The sequence below is a fragment of the Helianthus annuus genome, chromosome 4, assembly GCF_002127325.2.
Source record: "Helianthus annuus cultivar XRQ/B chromosome 4, HanXRQr2.0-SUNRISE, whole genome shotgun sequence".
Lineage (NCBI taxonomy): Eukaryota > Viridiplantae > Streptophyta > Magnoliopsida > Asterales > Asteraceae > Helianthus > Helianthus annuus.
In genome coordinates, this window is record NC_035436.2 from 172,966,372 (window position 1) to 172,987,799 (window position 21,428).

General features: G+C 36.9%; 1 long non-coding RNA gene across 1 annotated transcript; it reads left to right on the plus strand.

The window, feature by feature from the left end:
- The first annotated feature begins 14,736 nt into the window (after positions 1 to 14,736).
- LOC110935190 lies at positions 14,737 to 17,899 on the plus strand. The gene is made up of 3 exons (XR_002588935.1): positions 14,737 to 14,855; positions 16,399 to 16,479; positions 17,696 to 17,899. It is a non-coding gene; the product is annotated as an uncharacterized LOC110935190 (long non-coding RNA).
- Positions 17,900 to 21,428: the final 3,529 nt, after the last annotated feature.

A 21,428-nucleotide genomic window follows, 5' to 3' on the forward strand; every position in this document is an offset into this window, starting at 1 on the left:
CAAGCACCTATTAACCTTGCTGCACGAATGGCTGAATACTTTGTCAAGTGCTCAGGGAGGACTCCTAGCAGTCAGATACATGGCGGTCAGTATGTGACCGAAATAGCGTATAATGAACACGTTAAGACTGAGGAGGTGCTTCAGGATCTCACTCTGATAACCGAGGGGGTTCATGTCGACATCAGGTCACTGAAGGCAATGGGGTTGATTGTAGAGCTTGATAGGGGGGATAGGTTGAGGGGGCTGAATAACGAGGTCTGGGACCCGTTACCCTCACTTCCATCCGACGGAGAGGATGTAGAAATGCAGGAGCAGCAGCACCAGCCACACACACCACCACACCAGACACCGCCACATGAGTACCACCAGCATCAGGATTGGCCTGAGTTTTATCAACAGTTCCAGCAGATGCGTGTTACGCAGGAATAGCATGGTACGTACATCGACCAGATTAGGACTAGCCAGGACCAGATCCGGGCTAGTCAAGATCAGCTCAGGGCCACTCAGGATCAGCTTAGGCATAGCCAGGAGAGCTTATACCAGGGGGTGAGTGCCGGATTTTCATACTTGTTCGGGGAGATGCACCATGCATATCCCGACTACTTTCAGCACCCTCCACAGTTCCCACCGTGGAACCCACCTGGTTATGGTGATGCGGGCCCATCCTTCACGAGAGACGATGATGGTGATGACGAGTAGGAGTTGGTGGTGTAGTTCGTTGGTAGTTTTTATTATTTCAGTACTTGTTATTTCAGGTGTTCTTTTTGCCTAGTATTTCAAACACCCTCGGATTGTATTTTATTTTTAAAACACTTTACTTTATGTTATGTATTTGTTTGGATTGGTAGTTTATTTATGTACATTATGGTTTATTTGTGTTTATTTTGTTACTGTTCTGTTTTGGTGTACATATGACATACTTGCAGATCCGACATATCTTGGACCGGAGCATATGACAGACATAGCTTTTGGAAGTCTCGTTTCATCAGATATCATCTTAAGGGGAGTACTATTATCCTTTTTCTCTATATTTTGGTTTCGCATTGGGGACAATGCGAAGTTCAAGTGTGGGGAGGGGGTTAACTTTGTTAACTTTGTTTGTCCTCTAAAAAAAAACCAGAAAATTCATACAAAAATATCTGTTTTCTGTATATATTTTAGTAAATAAACCGGTTGGTTGTGTTTTAGAAAACTTCGGACTTGATAAAAAAAAACTCGACAAGCAAAATATTTTTGAAGAAGGAAACCGGAAAGCGTGACAAACAAAGAAAGACTTACATGATAGTTTTCACACTTTTACCCATTCCATCCGTTACGTGAGCATATTTGAGCCTATTGTTATATATTTGTTTATTCATTTCGGATATAGGAGTGAGCCGGATGTTATGTGTAATTTAGAATTTGTCACTAGTATGCTTATTAAGACCATGAACTTGTGGATTTGTGTAAAAGTGATAGAGGCACTTAGATTACCCCTTTGTTGTAAACCTTGTTCTTTGTGTTGTGTTCCCCGTTCACCTTATATTACCCTTTAGGATTAACCCTGTCGAGCCTTTCCGTTTACCTTTGTTTACCCACATTATCGCCCACTTAGCCAAATTTAGCCTTTATATGTTTTAAACCCCTTTTTAGTGTTGAAACTCGGGCAAAATAATCGTTTAACTAGCATTTGTTTCAGTTTATTGTATGATTAAAATCTTAAAAAAAAAACAGAAAATAAAACACCCTAAAATAGGGTAAAGTTGATAAAAATCGAGCAATTTTGAATGCTTAAATGTTAAAATAAAGTTGATAAGCTCGATTGCGCAATAGTCGCCTTTTTAAGGCATTTGTATGTATAGGTGTATACTTTGTTGCTAGTTAAACGCTACTACCGAGTTTTAACCATTTTCGCCACTTTATATGTCTAATTCCATACCCTTCGCCCAAGCCTAACGTTACAACCCGTAAAGACCTCTTGATTTACACTTATTCGCATGTTAGTTGGTGGAGACGAGATCTTATGACAAGCTTATGATATTGCATATTTCATTGACGTGGCATTGAGTGTTTGCACATACACATTTTATGTATGTTTCATAAATAAAACCGAGTGTGTGTGAATATTGTAAGTCGTGTGAAGATTAACATGTTGAGTCAATTAAATGTGAAGTCACGGCTTTTTTGTTGTCGCTATTATAATTGCATATGCTTGTTGGGTTTGAGTCTTTTGATGTTGTCTTTCGACAAACCGGCTAACCGATTATAATAGTTTTAAATAAAATAGTGTGTAAATTATCGTTCTTGTTTGTTTCTGTCTTTTATTACTTTTTAGTTCAGCTTGCTTGAGGACATGCAAGGTTCAAGTGTGGGGAGATTTGATATTCGCTAATTTACACATATTTTAGTCCCCCGTTTTACCCCTATTTTATGCGTTTTCGGCCGTAAAACCCTCGTTCGGATACTTAATTATCTACATTTTTGTTTACAGGCCTAAAACAGCATACCAGACAAGATGATAGCGAAAACGAGGACTTTCCGGATAAAACGACGAAGCTGCGCAACTTCTGTTACAAAACTGACCTGGGCGTATGGAACGGTCGTGCGACCTTATGCACGACCGTGCATATCCGACAAACTAAGAAAGGCCCGGCAGTGAACGATGGTGCAACTCCGCGTGCAAGGCATTGAAGGCTAAACCGGGAACGCACGGTCGTTCCACATCTTGCACCCCGTGCGGATCCGACGACCAACAAGACCTCGGAACTGAACGACCAAAGGACCAGGCGTGCAACCAGACCTCGGAAAGGAATGGCCGTGCCAATTGAAGAACGGCCGTGCGTGTCCGAAGACCAGTCAACGATCTGTGACGTCACGCAGTATGGTGGACCACCACCAATAATTGCTTAAAGTGCACGGTCGTGCGATCGGAGAACGACCGTACGACATCGAAAAAGCATAAAAACAGAACAGAACCATTCTATTAGTAACTCTGGAATTTTGGAGAGCTTTGCAGGCGATTTTGAGGCTCCGAAGGCTCCTGCAGTCACCCGGATTCATGCCACATTGCCCGGTTTTGCTCATTTACTATCCGGATTCTTAATCTTGTGCTTGTTTATGGTTTGGATTTCTAATCTTTCCAGAATTTTGTTAATGTTTCAAGCATTTAGATTAATATTTATGTATTATTGTAGCCTTTGGGCAAAAACACAACAATCCCTTGCTTGATTATAACCATTAGTATGTTAATCTATGTTTGTAATGAAATTTGGAAGTGTTTTCTATGATTATCTTTGATGATTAGTTTGCAACCTTGTTATAGATATTGATTTCTTGATTATAAGTAATTGTGTTGGATGATTGGTGCTTGGTTAGGTAAGATAGTTGCAAAATGAAGCTTATTTAATCATATATTAGTAAACTTTTAATTTGGTTAACTAGTTTAACTTGGTTAAAATGTGGGCACCATGATACTCTAACGGGTTAGTGGTTTAATAAAATGTAATTATTGTTAATCAAGAAGGCTTGCCCTCACTGAAGGACTCTAACAGGTTAGATGGTGTTGTTATGAATTCTTGCCATGATTTGTTAGCTTAGTTAGTAGTTTCGGCCAAAATTGCTATGTTGGTGAATTTATGTGCAAGATTTGTAAAATGAACTCGGTTGTGATTTAATCTAGTTTATGCTTGTCTCGGTGGTTGCATTGTGTTTATCGGTGTTGCTTTCCTTGATTAAGTGAGGTTAGAAAACTCCTAACGGATGACTAACTTATTTTTAGGAGATTTTTGTAGACATTAATCAATCGCACGTTAAAGAACAATTTTAGGTGGTTAAAGTGTGTTTATCGTTTTAACTTTCCGAATGATTGTCATGTTAGGATTCCCGAAAGGGATACTAATTGTCTCGAAATGGAAAATTGACCGAATACTTCTAGTGCCAAAACTGACTTAGTTGACATGCTGTGATTGTGTATTAAGCAAGGCTATTTATATATAATCTACTATGTTTTATAAGTATTTATTTATGCTTACTTTAGATTAATTAAAACCAAAACAACGTATGTTTTTACCGGTAATTTAGTGGCAAAGGTATAGTAGTATTTCTCCGCCCATTTCCGTGGATCGATACTTGGTTCTTACCGATACTTTACTACATATATGACGGGGTACACTTGCCCTTTCGTGTATGTTTTGATGTAAAAGTAATAATCACTTTTATAAATTTAAAACCAATTCGTGTGTAATTTCATTGTAAAAATATGTACAGTCGCGCACGTACCATATACCTAGATTTATGAGCTTCTTCTAAAATCTTATTTCTTAATTCTCCTTGCTTAGGTACCCAAATTCGTTTCTTGTGGAATTTCCAAATTCCATCATTTGCTTGTTCTAATTCTTTAATGTAACCTTTCAATCCTTCAGCTTCGTCCTTGATTGCTGTTTCCTGAATTTCCTTTAATTGCTCCATTAAATCTATTTGTAGATTTAATCTAAGAGCACGGACTCGCTTTTGCTTCTCATGATACTTACGACTTAAGGCATCTGCGACGACGTTTGCCTTTCCTTCGTGATATTGAATATCACAGTCGTAATCACTTAGGATTTCCATCCATCTTCTTTGTCTCATATTTAACTCTTTTTGCCCAAATATGTACCTTAAGCTTTTATGATCTGTATAAACAGTAAACTTACTTCCATACAGATAATGTCTCCAGATCTTAAGGGCAAAAATTATGGCTCCTAATTCTAAGTCATGAGTCGTATAATTCTCTTCGTGCTTTTTTAACTGCCTAGAGGCATACGCAATCACCTTCTTGCGTTGCATCAACACACATCCAAATCCTAACCTTGAGGCATCACAATATACTTCGAATCTTCTATTCCTTTAGGTAAGGCTAAAATTGGAGCATTTGTCAATCTGTGCTTTAAAATCTTAAAAGCTTCTTCTTGTCTAGGTCCCCATTCAAACCTAATGGCTTTACAGGTCAACTTAGTCAAGGGTACAACTATCTTAGAAAAATCCTTAATAAATCTTCTGTAGTATCCAGCTAAGCCTAGAAAACTTCTAATTTCCATAGCTGTTTGTGGGACCTTCCATTTAGTGATTGCTTCGATTTTAGCAGGATCTACATGAATTCCTTCGTGATTTACCACATGACCTAAGAATTGCACTTCTTGCAGCCAAAATTCACACTTCGAGAATTTGGCATAAAGTTTTTCCTTTCTTAACAAAGTTAAGAGTACATGTAGGTGCTCACAATATTCCTTCTGACTTTTGGAGTAAATAAGTATATCGTCGATGAAAACGATCACAAATTTATCCAAGTATGGTTTACAGATCCTATTCATCATGTCCATGAATGCTGCGGGTGCATTCGTTAATCCAAAGGGCATGACTGTAAACTCATAATGACCATACCTAGTTCTGAAAGCAGTTTTAGGTATGTCCTCCTCTTGTACCTTCAGTTGGTGATATCCAGATCTTAAGTCTATTTTGGAAAAATATCTAGCTCCTTGAAGTTGATCAAAAAGATCATCAATCCTAGGTAATGGGTATCGATTCTTAATTGTAACCTTATTTAATTCTCTATAATCGATACACATTCTCATCGATCCATCCTTCTTTTTCACAAACAACACTGGTGCTCCCCAAGGGGATGAACTAGGTTGTATAAATCCTTTGCTTAGTAATTCGTCTAATTGCTTTTTCAATTCTAGCATTTCGGTGGGTGCTAATCGATAAGGTGCCTTGGCTATTGGTGTAGTACCCGGAATTAAATGAATTCTAAACTCTACCTCTCTATCGGGTGGTAACCCAGGTAATTCTTCTGGAAAAATATCTGGGTATTCTGAGACTACAGGGATGTCCTGCAGTTCCTTATTTTTAGTGTTAATGATTACAGAAATCATATACACCATTTCTTGTTTTCTCGAATAACTAGCCAATTTCATCACTGAGATGAATTTCAATGGTTTTCGAGGTCTATCTCCTGTAATTAAAATCACATCTCCTGTGGGGGTACGAATTTCTACGGAATTCTTATCACAGAGGATTCGAGCATGGTTGGCTATTAACCAATCCATTCCTAATACCACATCGAATCCGGCTAAGTTCATAGGTAACAGGTTTGCAGAAAACTTATGGCCTAATAGTTCTATTTTTCCTTCTTGCAAAACTTTATCTATGTTAACAGAATTCCCTTCTGCGGTTTCGACCGTAAAAATCTGCCTAAGGGTAGTTAATGGTAAATTAAAAGCTTGGCAGAATGAAGTATTAATAAAACTTTGGTTTGCACCAGAGTCAAATAATACTTTTGCAAACACGTCGTGAACTAGGAACGTACCGGCTATTACATCTGGGATGAGTTCAGCTTCTTGAGTGGTTAATTGAAATGCTCGGCCATTCTTCTTGGTTGTTCCGTCGGCCGTTTTAGCTTTATTGTCTGCTGGTTTGGCTAACTTAGGACATTCAGATTGGAAATGTCCTGTTTCTCTGCAGTTATAACAGATTCTTGTTTTCCTTCTGCAGTCTTCTTCACGATGTCCTCTTGCCTTGCAAAAGTTGCAGATTATATTGCATTGTCCATAGTGTTTCTTTTTGCAATTTCTGCAGAAAGGAGGTGATGAGGATTGCCCTGTTCCTCTTTTCTTAGTATTACCCACACGAAATCCTTGGGTAATCTTCTGGGCCAATTCCTTCTTTTGATCTTCTTCTCTTGTGCGTACCAGTTCATCGGTTAAGGTATTAGCTAACTCCACAGCATCGTCAATAGTGCGTGGTCTCGCAGCCTTAACGATGTTACGGATTTCTCCGATTAATCCCCAAATATAACGGGAAATGAATACTGGTTCTGGCGAAGCCAGGGTAGGTACCACTCTCGCATATTCGAAGAATATCGAAGTATATCTCCGACAATCTACGCCTATCATACGATGATTTAGGAATTTGTTGGCCATTTGTTCCTTCTCGTATTCGGGACAGAATTTTCTTTCTACAAGACTCTTAAATTCTTCGCAGTCCATTGCATAGGCCACCCTTCTTCCTTTTGCTTGCAATACAGTGTTCCACCACTCGAACGCCCCTTCTTTGAACAAGTTCGACGCATACATAACTTGATCTTCTTCGGCACATTTACTTATTGCAATTACTGCTTCGGTTTTCTCTAACCAACGCAGTACTGCAGTTGCTCCTTTGTTACCTGCAAATTCAGCAGGTTTGCAAGCAAGAAATTCCTTGTAAGTGCAACCAGGCGTTGCAGCTTTCATTTTCTTAGGAGGTGGAGCCTGTCGTGGATTATTATTGTCATGATTGCCGCCTCCATTTACACTATGACTAAAATTATCTTCTTGGGTACGTTTACTAGGAATGATTTGTTGCGGTTCAACAGGTTTCTGAGCAGCAGCCATGATTGCAGGAATAGCACTAGCTATCCCTTGAGTGATGATATTTTCAATATCTTGTCTAGTCATGTATTGGTTTTCCTGATTTTGCTCAGATTGATTCTCTTCATTAACTGGTTCATTACTAGCGTTTTCCATCTCATAATTGGTATAAGTGTAATTTATTGGTGTCAAATAATTGCTAGTTAAATATAACAAAGCAATTACACATAAACACATAAAACCTTACAACACATATCTATAACCAAAATTGTCGATTTTCTCGACTTCTACTTTGTTTGATAGATTATATAGGCGTCAATACACACTATCTTTCTTACAATGTTTTATTTCCCATTTTACAGAGTTAGATTTCACTATTACTATTATTATACAAACAGACTTTCCAACCCCACTATTCTTTAATCAACTGGCAGTTCAGTAGTGACGCTCCCTCTCGTCATACTTCCAAGAGATTTGTTCTCCTATTTCCCGGATCCTATTCCCTGTACCTATCAGTTCTTCACCAAACTGATGAAGTTCGGCCAGGTTTTCATAGCTCATTGGCGGGTTGGGGATAGGTTCTGGATCAAATTGAGGAAGTAAAGTATAGGGACTATTGATCATATTTTGGAATTGCCAGTCATTTGTCCACCACTCTTCCATTTGGCCTAAAGGTCGTGTGTGGATTAGTGGGTCTGGAATAGCTGGTTCTAAGTTTATTGGGTATTGGGCTGTGGCAGGGTAAGAGTAGAGATTATTGTTGATAGGTTCTATGATATCACAATTTGCCAGTAGACGGTCTATTTCGTCTTGGAATGTGATCTCCTCAGGTTGTTTAGAGCTCTCTCCGATCTCTATTCCCTTTTTCTTAATATCTTCCCTTATTTCTATTTCTGCTTGTTTGGAACTTTCTCCAGTTTCTATTTCTTTTCCTTTGCCCACAGGATTTTCTATTTTAGGAAGTCTCCTAGTGGCTGGCTTCCTCCTGCGTACTTTTCTCCATCCTACATATCTTCTTCTCTTTTTAGGTTTGGCTTTTTCCAGCGGTGGAGCGTGGAATTCCAGAGGTTCCTCTATGTCAGCAATATAACCAGTAAAGTCGTGGGAGACTTCAATTGGTACTGGGTAGAGGTTGAGATTCTAAAATGCTTCTGATATCTCATTCATGCTGGATAGCATATATGCAAAATGCACAAAAATGTTAAGTTAAAACTTTGGAACAAAGTTTAACAAATAAACATTGAAGTTTTATTGCATACTAATTTGTACAAAGACAACAAGAAAGAGAACACACTAGGATTGATTTATTTATTTACGGAGTAGCAGTTTTCTACTAGTTCAGGTTTATTAGTAATTTAAAGGTTTGCGTTTTCTGCTACGGTAGCTAACATATAAAGATTTGCCCATTTTTCATCTAATTCGTCCTCCCAAGGTGGACTAGTAACAAATTCCTGGATTTCTGGATTAAACCTCACTTTCTTGGCTTGGGGTTTCTTTATTTTCTCCTCACCCTTCCTAAGAATTGAATTTCTTTTCTCTAGGGTAAGAGGATTTTCATAATTTGCTTTACGAACAAAAATTCCTTCTTTTAGATCTGCTGGGGGTTTGGAGGAAGAGGTTCCTTTGTCTGTGGGTGTAGTGTCTAATTTGTGGTAGATAGCAGAAAGCTTTTGTTTACCCATACTGTAGCTAACAAATAACCAGTTAATAAAACACATAATCACAAAATAGCAACTAGTAAAATCAAGTATTTTGTTAAATACTTAATTTATAGGCTTAAATCAGTGGCTCGATCAGTGGCTCTGATACCACCTTTTTCCTGTCACGGCCCTCGGCCCCGGTTTGACCCGGTTCAAGAGCCGCGGGACAGGAATCCCGTGGTATTTAATTTAGGCGACAGCGGAAGTCTTTTAACACAGGATCTTTTAATACTAAAAATGCCCGTTTAATATTTTACATAAAGTTTTAGGGATAAAATCCCATAATTTACAATAAGATGATTTCACAAGGAAATCTTTATTTCTAAAAACATGTTTCTTTATTTATTTACAGTGAGCCACTTCTCTGAGCTGGTAGTGCTTCACGGCACTTTCCTTGGATCACAACAGATCACCTGAAACATGTTTAGAAAGGTTTTGTCAGCGGGAAATACTGAGTGAGTTCATTCAGGTTTTATACAAAACAGATTTGTTATAATTCACAGTATTAAGAGCGATTACAATGTTTCTGATATCAATCCAACTACCCACAGTATTTGTCACTCGACCATGCATTGGCTAGCCCATTTGTCCAATGGTGTCTGTGACTGTGGTCAGATCACCCCTTGGCCACCCGTTTGTCCAAGTGTGACGGGAAACAAGTAATGTATACAAAACCCCACATACCGGCTGTAATTTGGCGATTACAAAGACTTAACCCTGTAATTATAACTTTGGGAAAATAATTTGGAGTATTGTAAAACAGTTGATAAAAAGAGAATGACTCACATTGCAGATTTAACGAGCAAAGTATAAGCCTACTGATTAGCCTCGATTAACCTAATTTAACATAATGCACACACAAACGGGTTAGTAACTAATACAGCAGTTACGACAATTCACGAGATTAAACCCTCACAATGATTTACAAGTGCAATACTAAATAATTCAACGGATTCACGACGAATAACAGAGCATAGTCCGAATTCGAACAGCACTCAAATATTCAAGTCGAAATCACGACGAATAATCAAAGTACAAGCTCAATTTGAGCAGCACTTGGACAATCGTTGGATAGTTATAATTGATCGGACGTTGAATCGTAATAGCGATCGAGTTATTACCCTGATTGCGGCAGCACTTCGTGAATTGTGTGTGGTGTGGACTGTTATTGCTATAACTCGACGTACACAGAGAATTTGGACGTCGTTTCAATTACAGAAAGCAAATGCCAATGTCTGCTATTTATACTGATTTTTGGACACGCTTACGGACCGTAAGCCATATCCCTTACGGTCCGTAAGGGAAGCAGTCTAATTATATAGGCTAGCTGGGTTCGGGACTAGACTTGCTGAATTGACACTTTTCTCAAACGAAACTTAGACAGCAAATATTATAGATAATCGTCAACTAGGGTTTACCCCCCTTGAGTTTTAGGGGCCCTGATCCTGATTCCGATTGTTCTGAAAATTTTAGGGTTAATGCAGAATCACTTGGGTGTCTCAATTAGGGTTTCCTTAATAGATAATTATTATTCTAAGTATTACTTTTGTGAGAGTTGTTACAATAAACATAATAAAATGTACACTACAATTACTTATATGTGGAAAATAATGTTATATCTTCTATCTGTCATTAATGAATGTGAAATCAATTGTGCACTCTAGATCATCTCTCGATAATTCCAAATATCATTTCCAGGTATGGGTTATCTCTGACTCAACTAGTGCATAACAAACTGGATATATGTTGTTGTTGCCATCTTTACCAACAGTAGTCAAGATCTGCCCAGGGAAAGGACCCTTCATAAAACACCCATCCATTCCTAGAAGTGGTCTTCCAATCATTCTAAACCCTCTCATCATAGATGCAAAACAAATATATATCCTCCGAAACTGCCTTGTTGGACTACTTGGATTTACACATGGTTCGACATCAATTTTAATTGTACTTCCAGGGTTGGCTTTGCGAAGTTCTTCATAGTGTTCCCTAAGTAGACCATACTGTTCATTGTAATCACCAATTATCCTGACAGTTGCCATCCTCTTAGCTCTAAAGACCTTCTGTAAAGATACTTCGATCTGGTGCTTCCTGAGAAGTTGACTTTGAATTGCTTGTGTTGCCATTTCAGGGTTGCTTTGAATTGCTTGTATTAGCAATTTAGGGTTGCTTTGAATTGCTTGTATGACATATATTTTCACTATCTCATATAACTTGTTCTTGTCATCAATCAGTTCACCCATAAAGAATGGAAGATAAGATGCATCCCTTTGCTTCTGAGCAGCTTTCTTTGTCCTTCTTACCCTTTTTGTAACCTTATCTAACAGAGTTGTATTCTCATCATCTCCACTATCAAAGTTGTCCAAATCAACTAGCACATGACCTTTTTTACCATCTGGATCATGATCATGATCACCATCGCTTGAATCATCTAGTTCATCCTAAGAAAAATCAACATTGGACCTAAATCACTGCATATCTGTCACACCCTCAATTTCCACATGCAGAGTACCGCGAGGCGTGTGACTGATTAGGATCTAGCCACTAATCATGTTGAACCAACTATTTAGAATCATAAAACTTCACTAATAACATGATTACCGATAGAGTTTAATTATCCAAAACATAGTTTATGTTGCAGCGGAAAAATAAAGTAAAATCCATCAAGAACTTAAAACCACAAGTTTAATAAATGTTCAAAACATAAAGTTTAAATGAACCACCCACTCCAACCGATTGCAACGCCCATCCATAGTTGTACCAACGGACCTGCAAAGCATGCAACTACGTGTCAACAATAAAGTTGGTGAATTCACAAAATTTAGTTTAGCAAAAGTGAAGTTCACAAAAGTTTTTGAATTATGCATGACTCAGGTAGCTAACCCTCATCATATGACTAAATTGTGTACCGAATGCTGACATTTTGTTTGTGCCCTCATTAATGTCTATCAACATTAATGCAAGAGTGAAGGTTGGAAGTTGACGCCCGGCCTCCAGCACGGTGTGAGGTTTGTCAAATCTAATAGCGCTATCAACTAATACCCCGCGCATGTCCACCCGACAATCTAATTGGTAAAATGTAGGGACTTTAAAGATAGAGTTTTCGTTTAGTCCCAGTGTACTATCCACCTCCAGTGGATAGCATGTTTCAGTGGTTCACATAAGGAACGCACGCGTAGCCCCAAACAGGGCTACCATAAAAAGAGTTGTTCCAACTAGGAACGCATGCTTTTGGAAAATAATTGTGAACTCGCCTTAGTTTGCTTGGTTGTAAACTTGAAAGATAATCAGGAAAGTCAATCTCTTCTTGATATGTTTACCGTTTCAATTAGTTTAATTTATGAATTCATACACGTAGTCTAACACATAGTCACTGAATCATGTTGTCATGCAATTACACATTTACGTAAGTTACAGTGGGTGATCGTATAATTTCATGTAACGCATTCATAGACACCCGTTAACGTTTCTAATAACATATAACACCTTGTTGCAACATATAAGCATATTTAAAATGTTCACAAACACTTTCAGCTCATTGCACTTTCATGTCAGTTTTTAGGCAGTTTTCCAGAATTTATTTAAAATACTAAACGAACTCATAATATTACGATATTTTAACACAACATGTTATTCAATCCCCGAATACTAGTATATTTTTCACATGACCCTAATCTCTACATAAAAATCATTAAAAATCATTCTTTACACCTATGTCTGATTTATAACTTTCTGATGACAGTTTACGCCAAAACTTATTTAAAAATCCTCGTCTATTATTTTTATGAAATTCCAGTTGGAGGTTATCGCTACCTCCTAGAAGTACTTACAGTAAAAAGTTAAGATCATAACTCAATTACTACATTGAGTTATGACATTCGTAATGGGCTACAAATTCTGACAGAAAATGCAGCCTAGACCTTTGACACGAAATAAATTATTTAAAATACCAACCGACGTTGAAAAAATGTAATTTCAGTTTGGTTTGAAAGATATTTCCTGGAACTTCATCATAGACTCAAGAAACATCAGTTTTCAATAAAGTTTGACCCGGTTACAGCCGCTTAAAGTCGGCCATAACATTCTGGACAAAATCTGTTTTGTCACCCGAATCCCGCAAACAATTATCTAGTGAACCCATTGACCTATAAACTTTATTCACAGCAGATTACCATCCTAAGTTGGGTCACATATCTTCTATTTATCATGAAGCATCAAGATTTAACCCACAACTAACACGTTAATGACTACCCGAACCCATGTTCGACCAAAAAGCCAACAATAATGATTTTTAACAACCCAAGTAATCAACAAGCTTCAAGATTGATTATCTAAACAGAAAACGTAGCCTAGTAACATCCTAACATCATCTTTGAACACTTATAATTACCACAAAATGCAATATTCATCTCGTAATTAAAAACCCAAGCGACGCAACCAACTCGTGCTCAATTATAACATCAACAACGATTATGTCTAGCAACCTAATACTACAAGCACCATCATATAACACAATACTCATCATAGATCATAAAACGCAGCCGGATTCAAGAGTTTTACTACCAAAATCATACAAGAACTAATAGAATTAAGCATAAAAAATATAAGATGTGGATACCTAATGATTGAAGTGAGATCGGCCTAGAAGTCAGGTTCTTGGTTTGTTGTTCGTCCATAGCAGTAGCGAAGAGAAGGGATGAGGGCAGAGGTCGCAAAGTTCTTTGTGTAGTTTAGGGTTTTGTTATGAGAAGTTATGATCTAACAAAACATGCATACGTACAATAATAAAAGGTTCTAAGTGGGGCAGAGGTCGCAAGTTTCTTTGTGTAGGTTAGGCCGCACACAAACACAAGGGGTGGGGGAGTTGTATTCAATATTTATGCATGTGAAAATAATACAAAATACATGTTGGGGTTTGCAAGCGGTTGCTGAAGAAGCTAGTGCGGTTGAGCATTTTCGTGGGGTGTCACAATATCCACTTCAATATTATACAACATATTATCTTCCTCAACATATTCATAATCAGGATCTTTTGAGTCAGTGTTCTCAGGTGATCCACCAGCACCAGCACTGCATTCATTATCACTCACATTCTCATTTTCATTTTCATTCCTAGTGGCAGCATGATTAGTATCATTTATGGAAGCAAGGATTAGTAAAAGTTCATCTTGAGGTGTAACAAAACTATCATTTACAGAAGCTGGAACAATATCTCTTGACGGACTAGAATCATCATCTAAGGACTGCAACAAAATTGTTGACCTCCAGTGTTCAACATATATGTAACATCCGGCCCCTTTCATCACCAATATTGTCCGTTTTGCCCCCGATGGGTTGTCCATCCAGGAACTCACGGATTTGTTCTTGGTTGCCCCGGTGGAGACTTCCCCGGAGGTCACCCGTCCTAGTACTACTCCCACCTGAGCACGCTTAATTGTGGAGTTTTCATGTGTTCCACAGCCAACTTGTAACACCCCAAAAGTGATAGATTATGCATAATTGTTAGAAATTTATTTAGTTAAAGAATGTGTTATGATATATGCCTAAGATTGGAAAATGCCTTGAAATAAATAAACACCTAATCTAGAGGGACTAAACTTAATAAGATGGAAGGAACTTGTGTTTAAGATAAACAAAACTCAAAACACACACACTGTGTGCGTGTTTGAGATCGACCATGCCAAAGAAAAAGGGGTAAACCCTAAATTTCAAGAAAATCTCCAAATCAAAAAGGGGTGAATGTTTTTAGGATGCATGTATCAAGATTATCGATCTCCTAAGTGTTCTTCACTATCAAGTAAGTTAAATTTTATGATTTGGTGATGTTGGGTGAATTGGGTGTTGATGAACTCGTGAATCTAAGTGAAGTTAGGATGGATATGTGATAGAAACGCCTTATGAAACTTGAATTATGCTTAGATTTCTGATTGTTAGGTATATTTATGAAAAACCCATTTGTAGTGGTTCTTATGTAGGATGATGATGATATATTTTATGTTAATTTGATGATGCTTGAGGTGTATGACAATGGATGTTATAGATTATTGATTTTGAATCTGAATTAAAATGAAAGTTATGTAAGAATCATGCTTTAAAAGCTTGTACATAATATTTCATAAATGCGAAACCCGCCAAGTGTTCGATGAAATGCCTAAGAGAACAAATATGTGAAATTGTATGCAAGTTGCGGGTTATTATGTATGAAAAGTGATAATGACATAATTGTTAGCGAACTAAGATGAAAAGTGTGATTTAAGTAGAGATCATATGGAACTTTGATTGGTTAGTATGATGTGTTAGAAGCATGGTTGTAAAACAAGGTTTCCAAGGCTGAGTACTCCCCGAGTAGTCACTACAAGGTAGGTTGCCGAGGCGAATTTCTTTGACTCCACCTAATTACTCGGAATCAGTTAAACGCGGTCAACCTCGGCCAAAATCGTATCTAGTAGGTTAACTCGGGCCGAGTTTGACTTAAAAAATAATAAAACATGATTTCTATGCCTATTATATTAAAGAATGAATATCATTTTCACGTATTTTGTTATAGATATCAGTAAATTTATGTTATTTGGCATATATTTAATTTCCAAAAACTAATTTCTTTATAATTTAACATGTCCGAGTACTCCCCGAGTACTCTCCGCCTAGGCCGAGTACTCTCAACTCCCTGGTCCACCGACTAGGGAGCGCCTAACGACTTTTGCAACCATGGTTAGAAGCGTGCATTAGTAGCTTGTATTCTATGCATAAGGTTATGGCACACCAAATACACTTAGTTGATTTTGTAGTTGGATGATGTGGTTGTATGATATGTGGATTTTTCTAGCAAGCTAAAGTTGGGTTCAAGGGTAACGTTAAAATTGGTCAATCCTAAATGATGTTGACAGTTGTGGGATTATGAGATGAAAAATATGGAAGGATTTGATTATGTTGAATGTGCATATATGATCTTGTGGTGGTATGTGTTTTACTAAGTAAGTTGGGAATGTATGTAATGCCCGTAACATAATCGAGTATAATAATGTGGACGTATGAAGTTAGATTGATAAATCACAAGATGGACAGTTGACTTTTTGAAAGTCAACTGTGCATAATTAGTGTATTAAGCTTTTGTCACAAGTTTTATATTAGAGAAATCATTAAATACATGCTATATCAATATGTGCTAAATGTAACAACATGAAGAATTATGCGGAATGAAAAGATGCGACTTCAAGCTTATATTTTATGTTGATTGGAATTTGACAAATAAAGTATAATGCTGGATATGAATGTAAAATGAATGCAATATTAGAAAGTGTATTTATACTAATGAAATGGTAACCATGATGACATGAAAGTATAAGATCATGCCAAGATGTGGGAAACATGGAAGGCTACGTAAAGGATATGAGGAAGCATACACGAGACGGGCACTCGAGGTAAGTGAATCTCGATTCACTTTTTAGTAGGTTTAATAAATTTTAATACTTATGCTTATGAAACATCATGAAAGAACAGGTACTAATTAGAAGTAATAAGCTAATAATGCCTCAGTATTGACGAAGGTTGTTATTTAAGCCGAAAGTAAATTGGTGGGTACAATGGGTCGAATATTAGGTGCATGGGATGTGTAACGTAATGTAATTCTTTATGGTTATGACCCTAGGTAAGAATTTTTAGTCATTTATGAAAGGGAAATATTTTACTGTTAATTAGAAACAAGTTTTAACTGTTTCGGATGTGAATTGGGCAAGATAAGATAGTTTTGGTGATTAAAATGGAAGTTATGCCGGGCACTACCGTAGCTTACGGTAGCCACCGTAAGCTACGGTAGGCACTGAAGGCTTTCTTTCCAACGTAAGGCAGTAGTAAGCCACTGTAAGCTACGGTAGCCACCGTAGCTTACGGTGGAGCTGTCGCGCCCCGCGAAGAAGTAAGCCAAGGCTTACGCGGCCCGCGAGGGACCGTGCTGCAGGAAATTTGTTGGATTTTTGTTGTTTTATACATTGAACTTGTTTAAATGATGTTCCAAGGTCTCATAACTTATGTTAAGGATTGGTTATGAATATAAGAGGTGTTAAGGGTCGTCGGTTAGTGAAAGAGTGGATTTGTTTTCGTGTTGGTGTAAGAAATTGTATAAGTAAATATGTTTAGGAATCTAGTAGGTACGTAGGTCGTTTTGTATATCGTCTATATTATGTTAAGTTGTGAATATGTCATTTCAGCATAAGCGTATGTGTATGAAGTGGTAAGCATGAGCTAGTGTATATAAATTCGTAAATGATTGTTTGTGTGTAGGTAGGGATGTCGAAATGTATGAAGGTATGTTTGTATATAGGTGTATGTGATAATAGGCGCCTAAGTGTGAATGCATGTGTGTATGAATATACGATGCTAAAGATATACGTATGAACGTTACAAGGCGTCGGAGTACTTACGACTACTAATGATGTGCTTTGAGTTTGGAATGTAATGCACGCATGAGATTGTCGGATTCATGAAGGAATGAAACCTGGTTTGGATAAAGAGTATTTAAGAAAGCGCTTGGACAATTCCACGTTTACTTCATAGAATGCTTTACGAATTTCTATTATATGGTTTAATGTTGTATGGTGTGTTAATGACTAATGGTTGGGTTGTACGTGGTGTCCACAGGTATCGCTCGGGTTTCCTCTACCACTAGCGAAGTGAAGCAGACATAGATCGAGTTGAGAGCAAGGATTGTACGGGAAAGAAAGGTCACATAGTTTGTTTTAAATTGGTCATGAAGCCTTGTATAATGTAACATTGTGAATCCTCTCTAATGAACGTATTACAATTTGTAATAGAGTCTTTATGTAATTAATATGACTTTTAAGAATGAAAGATAATAATGGAATAGTAATGAAGTTTTGAAAATGTTACACGTGCTGAAAACTAATTCTTCGGACATAAGTTGACGGTTACACAAAGACACGAAACTAGTATTTGGATTGTGTACCTGGCCAGTACACAAGAAACATACGATGTTCGTGAGACCGTGATAATTGTTACAGGTATGTACGTTAGAATCAGGGAGTAGGTGGACGTGAGGGTGAATGGAAAATGTAAGACTCTCAAGAAATTGAAAGTACCAAACATAGAAAGAATGAGAAAGTGTGAATGATATGTTCGAATCCGCGAGACGGATTCGAAACATAGAAGGAATGAGAAACTATGAATGATATGCTAGAATCCGCAAGACGGATTCAAAACATAGAAGGAGTGACGAATATGAATGAGATGTTTGAATCCGCGAGACGGATTCAAAACATAGAAAGGAATGGAAAGTGGAATGAAAGGTTCGAATTCGTAAGTAAATGCGGATCGAAGAAGTAAATATTCTTAAAGCAGATATTAACCAAGTTATGTTTTAAACTTTTTACTATATATATAAATATAGGGGAAGGTTCATTTGAGAAGAAAATTAAATTAAGAAGAAAAAGAACAAAGGGTATAAATGTAAAACATTAAATAGTTTTTTTTCTCAACTCATTTATTATTATATTTGACTAATTAATTAGTCATAAACACTATCATCCTCCACAATTAAATTTTTGCTTACACATATCAAAATTTATCCTACACGTTTTGAAATTTATCCTACACATACTACAATTTATCCTACACAAGTCGTAATTCATCCTACACACCTCGTAATATATGCTACACTTTAAATTATATATATTTTTTTCTTTTTTTGAAAAATATGTTTTTTTTTAAAATAAGTTACAAATTTAATGTAGTTAGCTATTACAAAGGAAGACTACCAATTAATGATCCATCTAAGTTTACCAATATACTCTTACACTAATATTAAATACAAAAATTAAATGAAGTAAAATGAAGCATTCTTATTGGTTGAAATTTCTTCTTTTTTATTCTTACAAAAAAATTCTTCTCATTTAAACTCTCCACTATAAATATATTTATGTAAATGCGTTGTATGCAAGATGGTTGAGAAGGGTAAAAGAGTCACACGGGTCAAATGGTGATTACCATTTGAGCTAGGTGTTTAATGTTTTGATTGTTCAAGTCTTACATTTGTAGGTGGGCATAATGTAGGAAATGGGTCACAATTTTATTAATAAAACTAATAAAAAGAAATAAAGATACTCTCTTAAAACATTTGGGAAATTGTAGTACATGAACCGTGTACAAATTCAAACGAAAATAAATATGAATTACAACATATTTAATAAGACAATCGATTCAAACCAATATCTTTAAAAGATAAAGTCTTCAACTTGATCTTTAACCGCGTCTACTTGTATGGTTCGTTGTGTTTTCAGTCTATTGTGTAGGCTTCAACGAGGTCTTGAACCATGTCTTCTTGTACAATAATTTCCTACAAAAAGAACAAACAAATGTTGACGGTTGTGGCTGAGGCATGATTCAACACGCTTCCCTTAAAACAGATTTCGCGCCTCTACTAAAGACGACGCGTTTGTCTACCAGGGTACAACAGTCGAAGCAGTTTGTACTGCCGGAGAAGGCCACACGCCCGAGGTTACACCGGATAAAAACATAGTGTTAGACCTTTTGGAAATTAAGAATAGAAATGTAGTTGAATCATGTAGAGAAAGTTATCTCTATATGCTCCCAACATATGGGTCATCAAGTACTTCTGCTTCAAGGACTCTTCATGCATATCTTTATGTCTCCTTCTTGTCTTCTTACTCTTGTAGTTTTTTTATATATAAAAAAAACCCATCAAGTTAGGCACATAGCCTACTTTTAATACAAAAGACATGTGGTAGAGAAAAGTCGCACTTAATTAGAGATTTATTAGAGACATAAACTCTAATAAAAACAAATAAATTAACATAAAAACTCTACTTAAGAGTTTCTGTTCCATATGAAGAGTCTAGTACTTAATTAGAGATTTATTAGATGCATAAACTCTAATAAAAACTAATAAATTGACATAAAAACTCTACTTAAGAGTTTATGTTCCATATGAAGAGTCTAGTACTTAATTAGAGATTTATTAGAGACATAAACTCTAATAAAAACTAATAAATTGACATAAAAACTCTACTTAAGAGTTTATGTTTCATATGAATAGTCTAGTAAATAATTATAATTTCAATAAATTATAATCTCACTAAATTAATATCCACTCATAATATCTAAATTTCCAACAATCTCCCACATGAATGGAGATTGATCAAAACACACATAGTTTCCAATGGAACCTCGACAGTTGAGTATTGTCGGATAAGTAGGTGTCCCTTTGAACTTTCCGTTGTGAAGCATACTTAGCCTCCTAGCGGTTTGTAGACACGACGTCCTTGAACAAACCCCCATTTGTGTAGACGACAATACACTTCACACAATACTCTCCTTAGCCGGGTCATCCCCTCATAGTCGTGTCCAATAATGGTCGTGGAACACTTTTCTGGTTCTGCGAGAGCTCTAGGAATTGTGCCCCCAATTCCATTCGAAGCGACCCCACTTCTCTCTAACATAGGTGATTCTCCTTAAATCGTTAAAAGCATCGTGGTTATCATTACGCAAAATCATTTACCACATAATATGGTTAGCCTCACAATTTGTCACTAAATTTCATAAGAATGAACTAGGACGTATTTAAACACCCTTTTATCGTTTAGGGGGTATATATGACCATATATACTAGCTTATGCATATCAGCTATGCCCACACAGTGACCATCCTTAGGCATATGAATTCGTTGTTCTATTGAACTTAGATCTTGGGATCTCCAGTCAACTAAGGTAGGTTTCCTTTACACACCTTTTTTCCATGAGCTTTAGTCTCATTCCACAACTTGATCTCTAATAAACCCTTAGGTTGTTGGATCCATAACATGATCTTTGTCTTTGACAAGTCACTAAAGATAACTTTGCAGTTGAGATCAATTGTCATGACGTGTTTGTAACTCGAAAGTTAACATTGCCTATTGTTAACTTCTAAGACTATAACCTCAGTGGCCACCTGAATCTGGTTATAATATTTGTCTTCGAATGATATATTTATCATTTAACGCAAACACATCTCCATTATGCACTACGACATTTGTGTCCTCCACTTAGTCGTCTATTTGCAATGTTAGATTGGATTACAAAATCCTTATTGCCAAAAACAAATGCAAGACACCCCCACATTTAAGTGTTATTGGATAACATCTAGATGGGTTAATGAGAACCATTTCTACATACCCTTATAAGGTTGTTTCTTAACGGATCCTCCCCCACATTTCTTGCCATTTGATCAACATTTCCATAACACCACTTATGGCGACATTTATACACATATGATTGAACAAGATCAACCTCATTGTATCAGTGAATTCAACTCATATTGCATTAGCTTACATAAGCTTCCGAGCTGACCAAAGCAACACATG